The following is an 18,883-nucleotide window of genomic DNA, read 5'->3' on the forward strand; positions in this document are numbered from 1 at the left end:
TGCAGCAAGCAGCAATGTTTGTCCTTGAGAGAAGAGAAGAGATAAAATGTTTGTTTTGTCTACAGTTTGAAATGGAGGGAAGCCCAACAAAACATTCATACTCTTTCACAATATGAACGGAGCATACTTTTTCTAAATGGGATGAGTATAGGAAGAAATACCCAATTCCTTCAGCAGTTATTTTTAATTGTATTAGACACTTTAAATAATGCAATACAACATATTTGATGTAGATTATCATTAATGTAATCATTATGTAAATATATATATTTTTTTAATTAGAAGGAGCCCTGCTGTCAGACATAAACTCACATTATGGCCAGTGTGAAACTCTACAGGGAATGAAACTAGTGTGCAACAGGTCAGCACTGTCAGCATGCAATATATTGTCCTGATGAACAATAAAACATATAATAAAATCCTCTACTGCAGATCAATGACAGTATGGATATTAACTGCTATAATAATGCTGCCTGATAATTACACCATAGGTGGTAAAATAATGTAGTTGTTTTCTCTTTGCATTTCACAAGTAATAAATGAAATGAATGAGATGTTGACTTTATTTCATTTCTAAATCAAAAAGTTGCATTAGTTATAAGTTTGAAAGTTGTGTTACAGGGATTACTTTTACAGTCAAACTAAAAAAAAAAGTGTATTTAGCGATTATTTTCATAGGGTGCTGGAATCAGTAGGATGGCAACAACAGTCTTTCCTAATGTTTCTATTTAACATACTACAGATCAGGTCATGCAATAAGCGAAACACTAAATGCAAGCACGAACTTACCTTTAATTCGCTAGGAAAGCACTCAGATATTCAAGGGGGAGCTGACTGGAATCGGGCTGTTCATGTACATTTCTCCGAGATGCGCGATTCAGCCGCCTCCGCCGAGCACGATCAGTCAATCAGCCCTGCTGTGGAAATGCCGCTGGCGGTGTGTGAGGATTTGTTACAGCGAACAGGACACCCCTCTCTCCTCGTGTGATGGTATCGCCCCATTAGCCTTTTCTGAGTTGATGTCACCCCTTATCTCACTGCAGAGATAGTATCGCCCAACTTCACAGCTTGAGCGGCGCTTTGGAAAGGCCTCGAGAGTTTATGGAAACTGTCAGGTGTGTTTGAAACGCCAGGTAAGTTGCTGCTTTTTATCATAGTTAAAAAATACGCAGTTCACAAATGCGTTTTGTCAGTACGGTTTCTGTAGTAAAACCATGGCCCAAATAAAAACAAAATCAGTGACAATCATACTGTGAGTTCTGTTGTGCTGTTTTGGACTTTTTGGTAAACTCGCTTAACATTAAATTTTTTTTCTTCTTTACATAGTGGTCCCAGAATTTTTCATAAACCACGTAAACAGACCCAAGTGTAGTTTATAGAAATATTGATGTGACAATGGATTGTAATACGAGTATACAAACTGTGCATCCATTAACTCTTTATGGCCATCTGCTGGACAAAGACAGTTACAATACAATTTGTGTTTAGAGTTTTCTTCTTTTCTTTTCTTTTCTTCTCTTTTCCAAACACAGGTCCCTTTCAATAACTGATACTATATTATCACTTTACAATATAGTTGTTTATTCAAATTAATTAAGGCATGAAGTAACATGACGTAAGTATAGTTTTTACAGCATTTCGTTTTTATGCAGCATACATTAATGTTAATAATAAATATAAAGAAATATTCAGTTACAACACAATTTGTGTTTGGGGGATTGGCCAATGTTTTTTTTTCTCTTTTTTTTTCTTTTCCAAACTTAGCTCCCATTGTATAACTGAGACTAAAGAGTTAAATAATAAAAATCATTGACAGATATACATGAAAGAATAATCATGTGTTGTCGTAATTTTATTAATCTAGATGATATTGCTTGTTGTGATATCGCTGGTTTAATAATCACGTGCTAATATACACATGCAGTGAAATGCACATCAGAATGTGAAACAACAACAACAGCAACAACAAAAAAAAAACGTATAAAAAATGAATTATAGGCTACTAAAATGTAATTTTAAGTTCATTGTTGTATAGAATGGCACAGCTTTATTTAAAAGAAATTGAGATATGCTGCTTGTCTGCAGATTATTAGATTCTGACCAATTAAGCAGGAAGTCAAGTAATCTTCAGGCACATCTCATCCCTGTGGAAATACTGTAGTAAAACCATGGGCTGCATTTCTGCCCTAAACACTGACATGTGAAACATGCAAACCTGGGCCTAAACTAGTTGTTTTTTGTAGTTGTGAGTTGCTCTAACGTAACCGTTCACAGAATATGAAGGCCTATATGAAGTTAATGACTTCTCTCATACGTTCCGTCTTGTCCACTGCAGTGCGGTGACAGAATTATTCAATTGACATGAGCATATCATATAACTGACAGCCATCGTCTGTCGCCGCCACCAAATGTTCATTTCTCATTTTTTCCCCAGAAGTCCCCGTCTTTGGCAATCTGTCATCCTGACGGTTTCTTATTCCCCCACTAAGTGCCCACAGGCGAATGTGACGCTCATTGGTGACGAGCATTTTAGGTTGTCATGCACTAATGCAGAAGTTCCCGGGGACCCAACCGGTGTATTCATCTTCATCTACTTGACTTTGCTCTTTCCACTGTTGTCATAGCTTTGGTAAACTAAAGATAGCCCCTCATTCTCCGTGAAGAGCACTGTCAACAATTTACCCAAATGCACCTCATTAGCTGGTCTCGCTGCCACTCAACTGCAGATTTAGGTTTTTAATACAGGTGAGTTATTGTTACTTTGTCATTAACAGGCACTGGAACCTAATGAGAAAACAAGAGCTGGAGCCCGGCCAAAAAAGGAGAGCTTGTTGGTGATTCATTGGACCAGACCACACCAGGTTCCCCCACCCCAATGGGAGATAATAAGGTCATTTATATGAGTGTCAGTGGACAGGAAGCATGACCATATCTGGACTCTGAAGGACAGACAATCAAGTCTTCAGAAGGAAATGTTAGAAGGTGAAAGCTTTTTTTTTTTCATATAATACTTTGGACCTTTTATGTTTTGCATATGTATATGGTGGTCTCGAGAGCGACATCAACATGGTAAAGCAAGCAAACCCCAAGATGGCTAAATGTTGCCATCTCTCTAAACGCGCAATACTTTATAATAAGTCCATTCAAGTAAATAAAGTCCTAAATGTAAATGAATAAATATGGTTAATTTATATTTGTTTATAATACATTAATTTTAATTTATACAAATATAAATGTTAAAATTATACCAGTACATGTAAAATTAGTTAATGCATTAGGTATCAGGAACTGAAAATGAACAACCCTTTTTATAGCATTTATAAATGTAGGTTAATGTAAATTAATATTGTTACTTTTTTTGTTCATAATTGATTCATTTTATACAACTTGAAATGTTATAAATGTATTTGTATATGTAAAATAACATTAACCAAGATTAATAAATGCTAGTTATCAAGTAATGTATTAATTATGATTGTAAGCTAATGTTAAATATATGCTAGGATGTTTAAAAAATAGCATCAGTTAAAGCATTAGGTATAATGAACTAACAGTAAATAACCATTTTAACAGTGCTTATGAATCTAGGTTCATGTAAATTAATAAATACATTTGACTCATATTTGTTCGTAATGCATTTTTAATTCCTACAACTCGAAATGTTTAATGTGTATTGGCAAATGTAAAATTAACATTAACCGAGATTAATAAATTCTGGTTATCGTTAATGATATCTCTAAATTAGATAAGGATTGTTTATTAAAGCACAAACACTCATATATTTCTAATTCTTTTTCTATAAACCATGCAGACTTTTATAGTGCTGAATGCTGTCTGATGGCATGCTATCCCTTTAAATGCCTGCCGATGGGACAGGTATTTCTAATTTACACACAGTGATTACCAAAGTCATTTTAATGAATATCATTGCGATTTTGCAAGCTGTAAAGCATATCATTACCATTAGGCTTTTACACACTAGCCTAACTAGGGATGCGTTCAGCAAAGCCTTAACAAAGTCATTAAATCCATTTAAAAAGAGCCTTATTTGAGAAGCAATAAAATTTTAAATTATTTTATTACCGAAAGAGTGTTTAACAAGTAGCTGATTAAATGCCAAAGGCAGGTTATCTAAGTTTAACCTTCAGAAGAGAAAATGATCAGAGTCTGCCCCTGGCATTGTTGGATAGAAATATCATCCCCCATTATCCCGCCACACCTGAAGTTGCAAATGGCCTTTTGTGGGAGGCAGGGAGGAAAATTATGTGATTCAATTAATGACCGTCTTTATGTGAGAGGGGAAGTGTGGCACATTGCATAGGATAGTATGGAGGGTTGGGGGATGGAGCAGAGTGTACTGGGTGCTAGCGGAATCATCTTTAAGATGGATTGCATTTGTGTAATATAAGAATATATGATGAGATGATGACCAGTCATGCACCTGCACTTACTATGTGTCTTCAAGAGCGTCACAAAACTCATTTCCATTTTTTTCTGAAAATTAATTGAGTGAGTAAAACTATAAAGAGGAAACATAAAATGCATGTCATTATTATTTATAAATTATGATAGTAAATAATTAAATTATGATAATACTATAAAATATTGTATACAAATATTGCTTTATTTTAACCCATAATTCTACCTGGTTTATATGCATGATAAATACAAAAATAATTTTTACAACAAAGTTGCTCATAATGCCCCTCACGGTTAATTAAAAAGTGTCCTGTGCTTATCTGCATACAAAATACATTTAAACCATGAAAAATGGGATATAAAAACACAATCATCTATGAAATATGGCTCATACCTTGCTGACCATTCATAATTATTCTCTTAATTATCTGACATATAATTTGAGTGCTGTGGCTTCTCAGGGTTGCAGATATTAGGCTGTAAATATTAATGGACGGAGGCAATTCACTCACAAGAGCATTGCAGAAGTAATGAACAATGTGACAGCTGACTCTTAATTAAGCAGGAAACACCAAGACCAGATCAGGTCTGGACCACCAGAGAGACAGTTCAATAACACCGTCTAATCATGCACTTAGGTTGCACTTGCTCATTCATTTATTTAAAATATGGTAATACATTTAAATGAATAATATTGATGAATTGATCCAACAAATGAGCAAAAGTATTTTACAGAACCTAATGATCGGGTACATTGTGATTATAAATGGTGTATTTTTGCGATTCCTTGTTAAAGCAACACAATAAGTTAATGCACATTTACAATCCTACAATTGTTAATTGCTGTGCATCAAGAATCTTATATCTAAATATCAAAATATTAATATTGTTATAAATGTCAGGTGCACTCAGTGGCTCCTGTGAGGCCACGGGTAGATGATGAAGTATCAAATGTTAGCCGGCCTCTGTGATGAAAGTCTGAAGCAATAAGCTCCAGTAGCTAAAAGGATCTGGTTCAATAGCGATTTACCTCTAAACTGCTTAAGGGTATCTCACGGGTGCCAAGAAGCTTTTTATTTGATACAGTACAGTAGTATTAATTCAGGTTTCTTGTTTTCATTTTTATCTCAATTTATGTCGTATGCCGTGAGTCTCCCTGGGAAAATATTGCCTCAAAGCGCTGTCATATGAAACGAATAACAATCGGTTGTTTGACCTGGCTGTAACAAGGTTAATTATATTTTGCCGTCTCTCTTTTCAATTTTTCTGCCCGATGAATGAGTGATATGTGAGCTCTTGAATATTTCAAGGTGAGCAGAAACGGAATAATAGCTAGCAGTGTTTTGAAATACTTCATGTCACTGTGATCCGAATGTAATTAGGTCTAGGTTTTTTCCTCAAGCTTTTGGCCTGGACTGTCAGGCATGTATTTGATAATACGGTCCACCTATTTTAAGGTTAAACTAAGTTCACTTTTGCCAGCAGACACACGATTCATTGAAATAAGTGGTCACTGCCATAACAAAATGGAATAATGCAGTATGCAAAGTAATAGTGGGCCTCAGAAAACCTCCAAAGGGGATGCATGACTTAAACTTATTCAAATGAATATATTATTTTTTTTTTTTCAATTAATATTGTTATTAATCAATTAAAATAATCCTACATAATACAGTTTTATTTGTTTCCCAGTTTCGGTTAATAAAAAAAGATTAAAAACATAAATACTGGAAGAAATAAAATTGTGTAACAACGTGGGCCCAAAACCACTGCTGTGTAATAATAAACATTATGATGTTTAACAGATTTAAATGTGCATTAACTATTGATCTGCATTATATATTTTCTAATAATGCCTTTATTATTGTCTCATTAATGCAAGTTACCAGTTATTTGTAACTACTGTTTTAAAAAAAGAGCAAAAATAAACGTAAATTGGTGCACTGTACGCTATTACAAGTACACAGCAGCATTCACGCTTATTGTCAATGGGTAATTAAAGTCCAACACGCCATTGGTGTGATGGCTTTAATTGCCCCTTTAAACACAATACATTGTAATTAAGCGCAGGGCGCGAGGGGTGGAGGGTGAAGGTGACAAACGAATGGCAAATGATCTGAGGATACGCGGATTTGATCCACAAGTTTAATAAGATGTCACGCTCGTTCTCCGCCTCGCTAGCGTCTGCTAATTTCGGCGCGCACGAGCATTCTCTGGAGGTGTATCAGCGCGCACGGCCCAGAGCTCCCACACACCTCTTTTTCTTTTCTATTCAGAGAGCAAACAGCTTGCATTGCCCTGCAGGTATCGCAGGCATACGCTTTCACCTTCACTCTTTCTCTCCGGTCACTCCCCAGAAGAGCGCGCGGCAAAGTTTTGCTCCCCTTCTGCCCCTTTTTCCGCGCGTATGCCGCGCGCAGGCAACGGTGCGTGGCCCCGCTCAGCCTTATTAAAAGTGGAAGGCGATATTTCACCCTCAAGAAATATAACAAGATAGACAAGTGAGCAAAGCTAATCCTGGGGATGAAATTAGCAGGCAGAGTCCGGGGCCTGCTGGAGATGATGAACGAGGTTGAACTACCTTACACAGGCCCGCGTCCGCTGGGATAATTACGCCAAAGCTCCCGGGCTTGAATCTGTCGGCGGGACGTTTTGATGGCTCAATTTCAATGGGGGCTTGCCTGTGAAATACATAGTAAAAGCTATTAAAATTGAAATTGTTCTAGGGTGGTGTTGGGAGAGCGGGCTATTGACCCCATCAGGCAGTGTTTAATAAGGTGTGCCTTGCGTGGGGATTCTCAGGCGCTCGGCGTGTCTTTGACAGTTTCACTCAGGCTCCTCACGTTCAATTTTTCAAGTGAGACAAAATTCATAAAGATTAGTATGACGACTGAATGTTATCGATAACTAGACTTAAATGGTATTAAAAAAAATCTGTGAATCTTAGTAAATCTGACGATATTATATTATCTAACGTTGTTTCAATTACATTTTGCTTTATTAAAGATTCATATGCAGTTCTTTTTACAGTTCTACAATATTGCGTATTTTAAATGCATATATGAATCCTTAATGTAAATAATTATTCAATAAATTGTTTTAACAATGATAACAACACACGTTTACGTTTTGTAAATCTATTTTAATTATTGTTATATCTAAACATGATTTATTATATAAATATTAACTGTTATATACAGCCGTTATAGTTTTCTATATAAAATTATATATGATGGATGTATATATCATACAAATGATTTATACATCCACTGATTAAAATAGCTGAAAACAGAATAAATTATTGACTGTAAGAACATTTATCATGTAGTATTAAAATGTGCTTAATTTGGTTAGATCTCAATTAACATTATTTATTCAATTCAAAGACCAATTCAACTTGGCTAGGTTACACCAAAAAAGTATATTTTAAGGATCATAAATAGATTTTTAAGATAAAAATAGCACAGTTTTACTGTTGCCGGTGTGTTATGGTTTAAGACCAGGCTGTTTGTGTTATTTTACACGCTTTTACCCAGTCAAGTGTCTTTAAATGACCAACCATGTTAAACGTACACGGTGCATGGGACCACGTCATGATACTTTATCGCTTTACTGGTATACCAGATTCAGAATAACATTGCACACATGAGCTCTTCTACAAAGGCACACCAAAGACATTCTTTATGCAGGTAAACATCAGAGGACGCATTGCAAACATCAAGGAGATGTTTGTGCATACGCTGCAGTTGGGAGGGAGATTTTACTGGAAATAAATGTGAGAATCCTCAGTGCTTTACTCTGGGTGGAGGTGGTTGGGTGCACATGAGGATAAAGCACAGTAGAGTCGCATCAGGCTTTGACCAATACGCTGACCCATCTCCAGGGGAACAATGACTTTGAACATTTCTGCACCCGGCCCCGGCACCTTCATTGTGCGAGTGATGGCGCCAGCAAACCTATTCATCACTTTCCACTAAGTTACCTCCTCTTTGTTTTAGTTCACAAATGTAGGAGGAGAGAAACGAATGCTGAGAAACACACATGCATTTACAGTGCATATACATACACAAAAACAAACAGCTCAGATGTGTCTATACGGGTATTTTAAATCTTCATTAGAGTTAGACTATCCTGTTAACAGTTACAAAGTTTTGAACCACTGAATGACAATTGACATGATTTGTTTTTTTTATGTGCTTATGCATTTAATATGCATGGCACATAATTCACCTATATATAAAACACAATATAAGTAAACATGTATTCTTGAATGAAACTCTTTGGAAAATCTGTTGTTTAATATGACCAGCAGATGGCCCCCCCTACCATGAAATGGTACATTTTTTCACAAGCGCCTTTGCCAAAAAAAAAAAAAAAAACTCCATGCAATTTAGAACAAGCAAAAACTGTTGTTTAATAAAAGGATGGTCCCACTAATCATTTATGGAGTCTTGCAAAACTCCTGTCTTTTGTCCTTGGAAAATTAATTAAAGTGAAAATATGCAAGCTTTCACACTGACACACTGCATGTGCCTAAATTTTGTCCTTCTACTCTTCAAAACATTTTCAAAACCTAGTTTTTTCTGCAATATAAAACTACTGCCTCTATAACTGTGTGTGTGTGTGAAAAAACTAATTTAAAATGTTATAGTTTTGGTTGCTAAAGTTCTATAAATGCTGACACGGAGGTATTCTCGTGACATTTTTTGTCTGTAGCATTTGTATGCATTTCAAATTCCCTGTTTATCATATCTGTTTATTTGAGTTATGACAGGGCAGTCTTTTTGAATTTTACTATTATGTTAAAAAATGTCTTCCCATCAAAAATGTAGCATTGTTTTCAGAATGTTTGCGGTTGAAGTCGAGCATTTTTTTGACAAGTCTGCATGTTTATGCAAATGAAAAGCTTGTAAATGGTTTCCATCGTAGTTTCGTGGATTTCCAAAATTTTAGCTGCCTGGTAACTGTCTACCTTCAGAAGAAAGGGAAAAATATATTCTTGGAGAACTTTTTGCTAATTTAGTGAGGCAGTAGTGACATTTGATTGAAGATTAGAATTGTTGCTGGTGCTTAATTGAGTTACTTGAATGCTTAGAAACAAGGAGAACATTGTGTAGATTAAAGGGACATGAAGTTGAAATGTAGTTTTGTGTGAAATTGACATTATTATTATTATGAAATTATTATCATGTTAAAAAGCACCTGTAGTGCACAGGTAAAAAAAAGAACGTAAAGACACATTTTAGAATGTTAAATGTGGGTGATGATATATATAGAATATTTTAAATGTTGTAAAAGTAATAACATAATTAAAAAAAAAGAATTTAGTTAAAATCCAGCTTAAAAACTTTCCCATGGACATGGATTCCAGCAGTGCTGAGCGCAGCTGCCAGTGAGGGTAGATGAGAAAGTGGGTTTGCGGCTCCTGCCACACTTAGCAGTTACGCAAATCCAATTTAATTCCCTCACATATGCTCTCACAGGTATCTTTTGTCCTTTAATCAAATTCTGTTTACGGCTGAGGCAATTATTTCCAATTTACCCACTTAAAGGAGAATGAAAGTGGTCCACCAGGATACTCTTGGAGGGGAGGTGTGCAGTGCGTGAAAGTACACAGCTTGCAAACAGGTAACCTCTAAAAGAGCATTTTTGCTTTATCTATGCTCATTTCCCTCTGCTATGATTTAATTTCCCTGCCTTTAAACATGACGAATTACTGCTCTTGTCTTCACTTAATGCTTTTAACAGATCCCAATAAACTGCATTAATCGGCCATGCGGCTGGCCCGAACCTGCAAGCTAGAGCTGCTCATTTGCCCTATTAGTGAAGAGACTTGAGCCCATAACCAGGTGGATAATCTCCCGGCTTTACTGCTTTAATTATGCCATAATCAGTGCAGCGGTCAGCTGCGTTTAAAAGCAGCCAGAAGTGATACCTCACTGATACCTCGTCTCTCGCCACTAGCCCATATTCTCTATGTCACAGGCAAGCTCCTCTTTGACGAAGCATGATGAAGGGCGCACTAACTTTGTAGGACAAGACAAAGCTTAAACATATGGCCAGAATCCCCCAGGTGCCATCTTCAAGAGGGCTGGTATGTGATCCTTCCACAGCTCAATGCTGTTCCGTTACTCAAACTCTTTCCTCTTGAACATATACCACTGGATCTCTTATTATGACCAATTTTTTTTTCGGGTTCATATAATTGAATTTTTTGGTCTAACATCAAGCTCCAGAACCTTTATATGATAAAAGACATACGACAGGCTAAAAAGCTGCGCATTCTGTGAGGGTTTTAATGGCTTAATGAGAATGTAGAGTCTCATCAGTGAGCCGTGTGCTCAACATGGCAACATTTCATTTCAATATTCACATGTTTGTTTCCTCAGTTTATCTTGTTAAATGCTTCAGTAAAATGTTTTAGGCCAAGAAATAAATATCTGCTATTTAACTTCATTATTATAAATCAAATGAACACTTTCCAGTGCGTTAATGAAGACAAAGTGAAATATGGATGTTTTTCTCATTGCATTTGAGACCAATTAAGTGGCCCATTTAAAGCTAATTAGCCACTAAACTTCAATTTGTGTCATGCTATTCTCTCTTTTTGAATTTCTCTGCAGTCATATGTTAGTTTCTGCAACAAATCCAATCAACAGACATCTGTTTCAAAAATATTCACTAATGTTACACTACTCATAAACAGAAAGCACATTCAAAACTACTGAGACAAGCTAATAGTCTTAACACCAAAATTGTGCCGACAGTCTTCACATCAAAGTGCATTTCTAGTCTTTGAGAATTGCATTTACAGGTACCTTGACAATTGTCACTTCCTTTTATCACCTTTCCCATTATAAAAGCTTAAATAGATATCGTTTTGATATTAAGAGCAACGTCAACCCTGACATGCACTTTCAAAGTCATCCAAGTAAGTCAAATAATATTTTAGTTAAACTGACAGTTATAATTTGAGCAGTCAGTTGGCAATATGGTAAATGGCTCTCACTGGAATCTCTTTAAACAGTCAGAACCTGTTAAGACAGATTTGTGACAGCCACAGATATCGGCAACCCGGTTCAATTTCACCACTTGACATTTTCACAATAGGTGCTGGAAATAACACGGAGCCATCCAAGATTAAAACAAGCATACTAATACATGCTTATTCAAGTGATTGATGTAGCTGCGCAGTTGTCAGTGTTGGGAGTAACTAGTTACATGTAACCAAGTTATGTAATTTAATTACAAAATAAATGTAACTGTAATCTGTTACAGTTACTGAAAAAAGTGTAATTAAATTACAGTGACTAAAATATGAGACACCAATGTTTAAGGAGTTTAGAACACAGAATAGGACACATACTTATTCGATAGTTTTATTTTTTAAGATTAACTGTTTTTCCCAAGGCGTTGTTAGATGCCAGTGTTTCCTGACGTATTTGCTTTGCAAAGATTTGATTTAAAAACTGTTTCATAGCTATTAAACTATATCTTGTTATGATTTATGTATGAAATCTGTATTTAACCTCAGAACGATCTCAAAGTAAAAAGAGGTGCTAAAGTCTGATTTTGTGGTGGCTGTGCTTTAAAATTAAATATTTAGTCTTAATTCAAGTGGACTTTTGAGGATTTTGAAAGTCTGACAGTAATCAGTGTTGAGTATACTGTAAGGTTAACCCGGCCTGGTTTAAATGTTTAAAGGATTAACAGTTGAAAACATTAATTAGAAATGTATAAATGTAATAAAAAAATTATGTAATCCGTTACATTAATAAAGCAATTGAAATAGTTACACTACTTATTACATTTTAAATGGGGTAACTTGTAATCTGTAACCTATTACATTTCCAAGGTAACCTTCCCAACACTGGTAGTTGTAGCGTGTGCCTTTAGACATGCAAAACACTCCTACGGTTTTACAGTCAAGCCTTTTTTTCCTCTCTTGGCAGTCAGTGGTAAAGAGTCATATGGTAATTCTTCTGGATGAGTTTTTGATGGCATGCCAGCAGTTTTCTTTTCCGCTGAGTAATTTCCCCAGCTTTCCCTCAATAAAGTGTAATCCTCCTTTCGTCTGGCTTGCTGCGAGCTTAACACTTCCAGAGAGAAAGCAAGAGGGATGTGCACAATATTTTGACATTTATAAATGCCATGAATTGGAGAAGAGACGTCTAGTTAAGTGAAGCTCTTTTGGTGGAGAATGCGGCTGTTAAATTTATATTGTCAATGGTTTTTATTAGTTACCTTCAAAGTATGCAGGAATTGATGAGAGTATTTCACTTGAAATACACGTATAACAAATTTAGTAAAATTCAATGAACTCCATTTTATTTAGATTCATGTTTAGTTTATGAAACGTGGGAGCACAAATCTAATTAAATACACATAGCCTACCTCTAAATAAAATGGTGGAGTCAATTTCCTATTTTCTTAAGAGGCGCGTTTGAAAGTCAAAGGGAACATAGCAAAATGTGTGAATATACAGTAATTTGCTAGTTTGGACCTATTGGGTACAAAGAAAAAAAATATGGGTAAAATTGGGTAAAAAAAGTTTATGATGTATATATTTTTAATGTAACACAATTTGTGTTAAAATTACCAATTAAACAATTAAAGGATTTATTTGATTATAAATTGGGTAGATATGTAAAGGTTGCTCCTACAATGTTTTTACACAATATGACCTTTTGTAAGTGATAAGTGGTAAAAGGTAATCAAGTGAAATAGTGTAGATTTACTGTACAACAGTACCTACAGTACTATGGCAAAATTGGTCACAGTTTTCAGTAGCAAGGTGTGTATAGATCTCATATCTCAAGCTGATGTAATAAAATATTTAAGATTTACAAGTTGGCAAATGTGATATACATCACAAATAAAGTGTTTTATAAGTGGTATATGTAGTTAGCCATAAAATGTCTCAAAATTCATTTGAATAAAATAATTCTATAAACCTGACATTCTCCGAAGAAAGACAATATTTTCAAGTGATGTGATCTCTGACATGAATAGACAGACAAAACAATTACGGAAACATCTGCATGAAAGGATGGAGCAGAGGGAAGTGCTTTATCACTCCCATGTGCACCCTCACTCTTTCTCTCAGCCCTTCTCCTGCTCTTCTCCTGGAGGGCTACAAATGCAGCAGCTGATATGCATGGAGCTCCAGTTCCCCCCTCCTCCATCATCCAGTGGCAGGGGAGGCAGGTTCTCTGTGCTGGCCCACCGTGATTGATAGGCTAGGGGCCGCTGCGGTTTGGGTGGCTAGTAGGGTGCAGTTATCAGGAGGGTTGACATGTTTGCTAGCCTGAGACTGGAGCTCTAGTGGGGTGCATGGCGTGACAGTAAAAGGCCCATCACTGCGGTTCTATCATGAGGGTCCTCTGGATTACAGAGAGACCTGGCCGTCAATTTTGCTGAGAGGTCATTTTTAAATTATTTAGATATTATGGATAATAACAAAATCCTAAAAATTCTCGTCAAAATTCTAGCCTCAGTAAGACAATGATGTTATGGTTGATAAATAAATAATAATAATAATAATAAAAGTCAATCTAAAATGAATTGTTTTAAATGTCAATGTGAGTTTCATTTACATTATGAAAAAAATACAGTGGTTAATTTACTGTATAAAAAATGGATATACATTTTTGAGATAACTAAGTAATTTGTGTTTTTAAACATGAACTTGATAGATGAGGCCTAATGTTGTCTAGATGTGAATTTAATTTATGAAAAAGGAATATCCATTTTTGAGATTTACTAAAGATTACATTTAACAGTGTTATTAAATTATTAATTTAAACTGTGTTTCTAAAGATTAACTTGACCAATAGATGGTGACAAATGTAATCTAAATGTAAATGTATATAATTTTAATGTTATGTGAGCAAGGCAATGCAAAAACATTACCACAAAATCAGTTTTAGCATTAGCGTGTGTGGATTATGGTGCAGTTTTGAGCAGCATGTCATTTAGACATGAATCTGCCGGAGGGCTTGGTTTCCGTGGTAGCAAGTGGTGATTTTTATTTGTATTTTTTTGCAGTTTTGCACGTTTGAAATACGATGGTGAAAAATTAAATCAGAGAATTCAGGAAGATAGTGACAGTCTCTGGAGACACCAGGGTCACATGGGAGTGTTTTCTATTCTAGTGCTACTCATGTTACTGTACTGTAATTCACAACAAGAAAAAGCTTAAGTCACTGAATAATCAAATATGATTACTTTTGTTTAGAATCTAATTTTTTAATACTTACATGCTGTAAGAAGAGAAACACTTTAAAGTTTACTTTGAAAATCCAAAGGTCAAATACCCAAACTCTCAATAGACAGAAACAGAGCACTTGTAACTAAAGGAAACATTAGGTAAAGAGAAAGAAAAAGGGAAACGTCCTACAAAAGAGGCACAGGGAGGTAGCCTGGAACTTTGCGGGATTTGCTGGACTGCAGAATTTCCAGTGGAGTGTCTCAGCGGAACGGGATCTGGGGGGCTGCTGTGTCCAGAGGGGATGGGTGTCAGGCAGGTGTGCGTGTCACTGAGTAATAGCACTATCAGCTTGCCATTGTGATCCATCATGCACGGCGGCCACGGCCAGCACAGGAATCACAAGCACAGCAACCTATCATTACACAAGGTTATCACTGCCCCATTACAAGCCCTGATCAATCTACTCTTCCACTGGGCCCTCCGCTCTCTTGTTTTCTTCCCTTCTCTTATTTTATAAAATGATGCAAGTAGTTTAATACTTGCAAACTATTTCTTATGTCGGAAGGGAAGTTGCAAAGGCTAGGTAAGTTGTTGTCTGGCTTTTACCGAATTTAGTCCTCTTTTCACTGCTTCTGACAGAACAATGGGTCTCATTCACCAATTTATGTGTGGAATATGCAGTTGAATGTTTTCACAAACAAATCATGATTCACTAGTAGACCTCAGTCAAACTGGCAGCTGAAGGTCTGGACTCCCTAGCAGCATTTGTTGGCCAAGGACTGCCAAAGAGGCCACCTGACCGACATGTAAAGCAACCAGTCACAGTTGTGTTTTTTGGCATCATGTTTAGGGGTGTGAAAATGTAAAGTTGATGTCCCTATGATAATAGGCCACCATGCATCTAATACATTATTCATTCAAGAACATTGTGCAACTTCACTTTAACAGTGGTGCAGTGAACTTCACATACTTTTGAAAATCTAGAGTTTAATTGATTCTGATAAGCGCTCATTGTCTCAGTTGTAAGCATGGCTTTCTTCTTCCATGAGGGTGTTTAGCATCACGATGGCTTTATTTACAGGTGAAAGAACCTGATGCAGATGTCTCCCGGAAATCCTGTAGAATTCAACCAGATAACAACTTCAAAAATGCCTGAAATGTTTGCCATTTTGTGTACCATATGCATCAGACGTTCAGCCAACGGTCCTTGGGCGTGATGTCTGAAGCTGAGACTATAGTCAGGGTTGCGCCATATTTCATTTTTGACAGTCATGAAAATGAGACCGTGAGGGATAGAAGTACAGTGTGATCTGTTGTTTAACAACATACCGATTATTCAGCTAAAGAAACGTGTTTTCGGGGAAAAAGGCAAAAAATAAAAATAGGCACAAAAAAAGGCAAAAATGCCATAAAATAATTTTGAAAGTGAGTTGTGAAAATGTACAGCCATTGTAAAGACTGTAAATCTATCCCTCACATCCTTGTGTTCAGGTGAGAGCACGTCTTAAAAGAGCATCATATGGTGCTATATAGTGACATAGTGAAAGACTGTTAAGGTTGTATAGAAATCTTTTGGGTGTTTTTTTTTATGCTCACACGGTCGCTCATTTAGAATACTCCAAATATTAGAACAAGGCTAAGGACAAATTCATGCGTGCATGTATGAGTTGTGAATTAGATGCGAGAAGTATTTGTTTGTGGTATGTTCTCTTGTGTGTACAAACACGATTATTTGTGAATTAATCCCAATATTTATTGCATTTGTTCATATACAATATTATGCATGATTTACTCTAACTATGCATAGTGTACTCAGAGTGATGACTGCTAATAGTTGTTGACTGGTGAGTTAATAATGGCTTTGAATAGCTCTCTTTGTCCTTTGGGCTGAATGAAGCATTAGACAAAGTTAATACACTAAAAAAGCCAAATGAAAAGTGAAATTTGATTTATATCAGTTTCAAAGGAAGGCTCTGGTTTCTCATGCTAATTAAACAACTATAAACCCAAAAACAATTGTTTATTTTTAATATTTTATATGAGAAGTAAAGCTTTGCTTCATCAGCTTCAGCCTCTCCATAGTAGCTGAGTGCACTTGACAACAAAAGGCAAAAAGTCATTATCTAAAGGGGGTATTATAATTAGCCAAACAATAAAAGTTTATTAATGAACATTAAAATGCAAAATAGTAAAAAGAGATCCTATTAATCAAAGATGACTCCCTTTTTTAGTTTTAATTAGATATTGCAGTTAATGGCATGAGGGGGGAGTTTTGAGCAACTTAATTGCAGTGGTTTAATAGACCAACATCTTTTAAAAGTTGCAGAGTCAAAAAAAGTCATTTATAGAATAATGTAATTTTTATGTCTGCTGCTACTAATAAAAAGTCAAAGAACAGATCCCCCATGCTTTGAAATCAGTGAAGCTTGAGGTTCATTTTCTTGTTGCTTGACTTAGATGCAAAGTAATTTTTTTTAATGCTATATTGTGGACCTCTTCCCATTGCAATTATGAAACCGAGCAGATAGGCCATGAGGCAGAAGCAAGCAGAAATAAGTTATGATTTTACGTGAAATTAACCTACACTCTCAGAAATAATTTTGGTACCTTAAAGGTACATATTGGTTCTTAAAGTGTACATATTAGAACCTAATGGGTACAAAAGTGTATCTTTTGAAAAGGTACTTCCCCAGTGACAGCTGTTGTACATTTTATTTCTGAGAGTGTAGCCAAAATATAAAAATAGTAAAAGTGTGTATAGTTTCTTACATTTCTTTCATTGTTTTATTTTTATTTATTTATTTTTTTCTACATTTCATTCCACTCTCAAGCTCCACGTGATTTGGCTTTAGATATTACAAACAGTACATCAGCTTTGGTGAAATGTTGAATTGGACCTAGGGAGCTATTACAGAAGCAGGGCAAATTCAAATCAGAGCGCTCTACTTTCCATAGCTGGGCGGTAATTGGGACATGATTTGAACTCTCTTTAGAACTTCAAAAGGTGCTCTGACTAATATGCATTTAAGGAAACTTGCTACATGATTGCTTATCAATCATTCATATTCTGAACACTCTAAAAACTGCTGGGCTAAAAACAACCCAATTTGGGTTATTTTGGCAACCCAGCGCTGGGTTGTTTTAACCCAACAAGTTGGGTTATAATGTTTGACCCAGCATGCTGGGTTGCTTTTTTATGTTTTTTTAAAATTACTACACTGCTAGGCTAAAATGAACCCAAATCGAGCTAGACATATATTGGTCTAAATGAAAGTGAAAACAGTCAAAAGTAACATGCGTGTAAGAAGAAATGCAGAAAAGTATGGCATTAACAGCTACAGAGTTTATAAATGAAGCATTGAACATTTGTTGAATATAACTTTTAAGATCAAACTTTTTTGGTAAATTTTATATATTGTATAAAAATATTATACAAAAGTTGTACAACTAGTTAATAGTTAAGTTCTTTACAAACTATTCTGGAATGACAGTAAATAAACCACAACATTAACAATGATATTATAACATTTATCAGAAACATAAGTGTGAAAGAATGTGAGCATGTGTATGAATGACAGCGTGTAAACTCCATTTCTACTAAACAACAACACAGAGCAAGCATTTAACATTTTCTTTTGACAAATTATACACTTACAGTTTGTTTCATAGTCCATGAATACAGATCAGGCATCGCTGCCAATTTCATGATCTCTTTATCATAATTGATGAAGAATGAAGAAGCCCCATCAGCACAGCAAAGGCATGTGACATTTTACATTATCCAGGGCAGCCTCCTCCTTTAAAACCACTGTTGCATCAGTTTGGGGGAAAGGACATTCTCCTCTTTGACCAACATTTGAAAAAAGAAAACATTTAATTAAAATCTATCCATTTTCAGATAGAGATGCATCCACATCAGTAAGGATAGGTAAATAGTCTGTTTTATAATTTCAACCACTTTGTGTGGTTGTTTAATGTCTCTGTCTACCACAGCGCTCTAGAATGCTATAATGGCAGCACTAGTGTGAGGGCATGTAATATTGTTTAAATAAATATATTGCTTTCAGAAAACTACTTCTTTACTGAAACATTGAAACAGACATGACATTCACATACCTCACAACTTTTCATGGACTTGGAGGGCTGCTCTTTTAAAGGGTTAGTTCACCCATACAAACTCTAATTTTTGGAACACAAATAAATATATTTAATATTCTCTTAATTTTTGTCCTCCATTGCAAGTCTGGGAGACCA

The 18,883-nt window shown here is 35.7% G+C and overlaps 1 long non-coding RNA gene across 3 annotated transcripts in view; it reads left to right on the forward strand.

The window, feature by feature from the left end:
* Positions 1–801: 801 nt before the first annotated feature.
* The window catches only part of LOC107594826 (uncharacterized), an 83,674-nt gene continuing 65,592 nt past the window's right edge, over positions 802–18,883 (forward strand). For 2 of the 3 annotated variants that reach the window (XR_001610199.1, XR_001610198.1), the window contains exons 1-2: positions 802–1,133; positions 2,775–2,982. This is a non-coding gene — a long non-coding RNA (uncharacterized lncRNA). Of the gene's footprint in view, positions 1,134–2,774; positions 2,983–9,971; positions 10,048–10,167; positions 10,784–18,883 lie in introns of those variants that run through there. The other variant, XR_001610197.1, reaches the window with a different exon arrangement.

This window comes from Sinocyclocheilus grahami, unplaced genomic scaffold, assembly GCF_001515645.1.
Source record: "Sinocyclocheilus grahami isolate Dianchi unplaced genomic scaffold, SAMN03320097.WGS_v1.1 scaffold191.1, whole genome shotgun sequence".
In the NCBI taxonomy this organism is placed as follows: domain Eukaryota; kingdom Metazoa; phylum Chordata; class Actinopteri; order Cypriniformes; family Cyprinidae; genus Sinocyclocheilus; species Sinocyclocheilus grahami.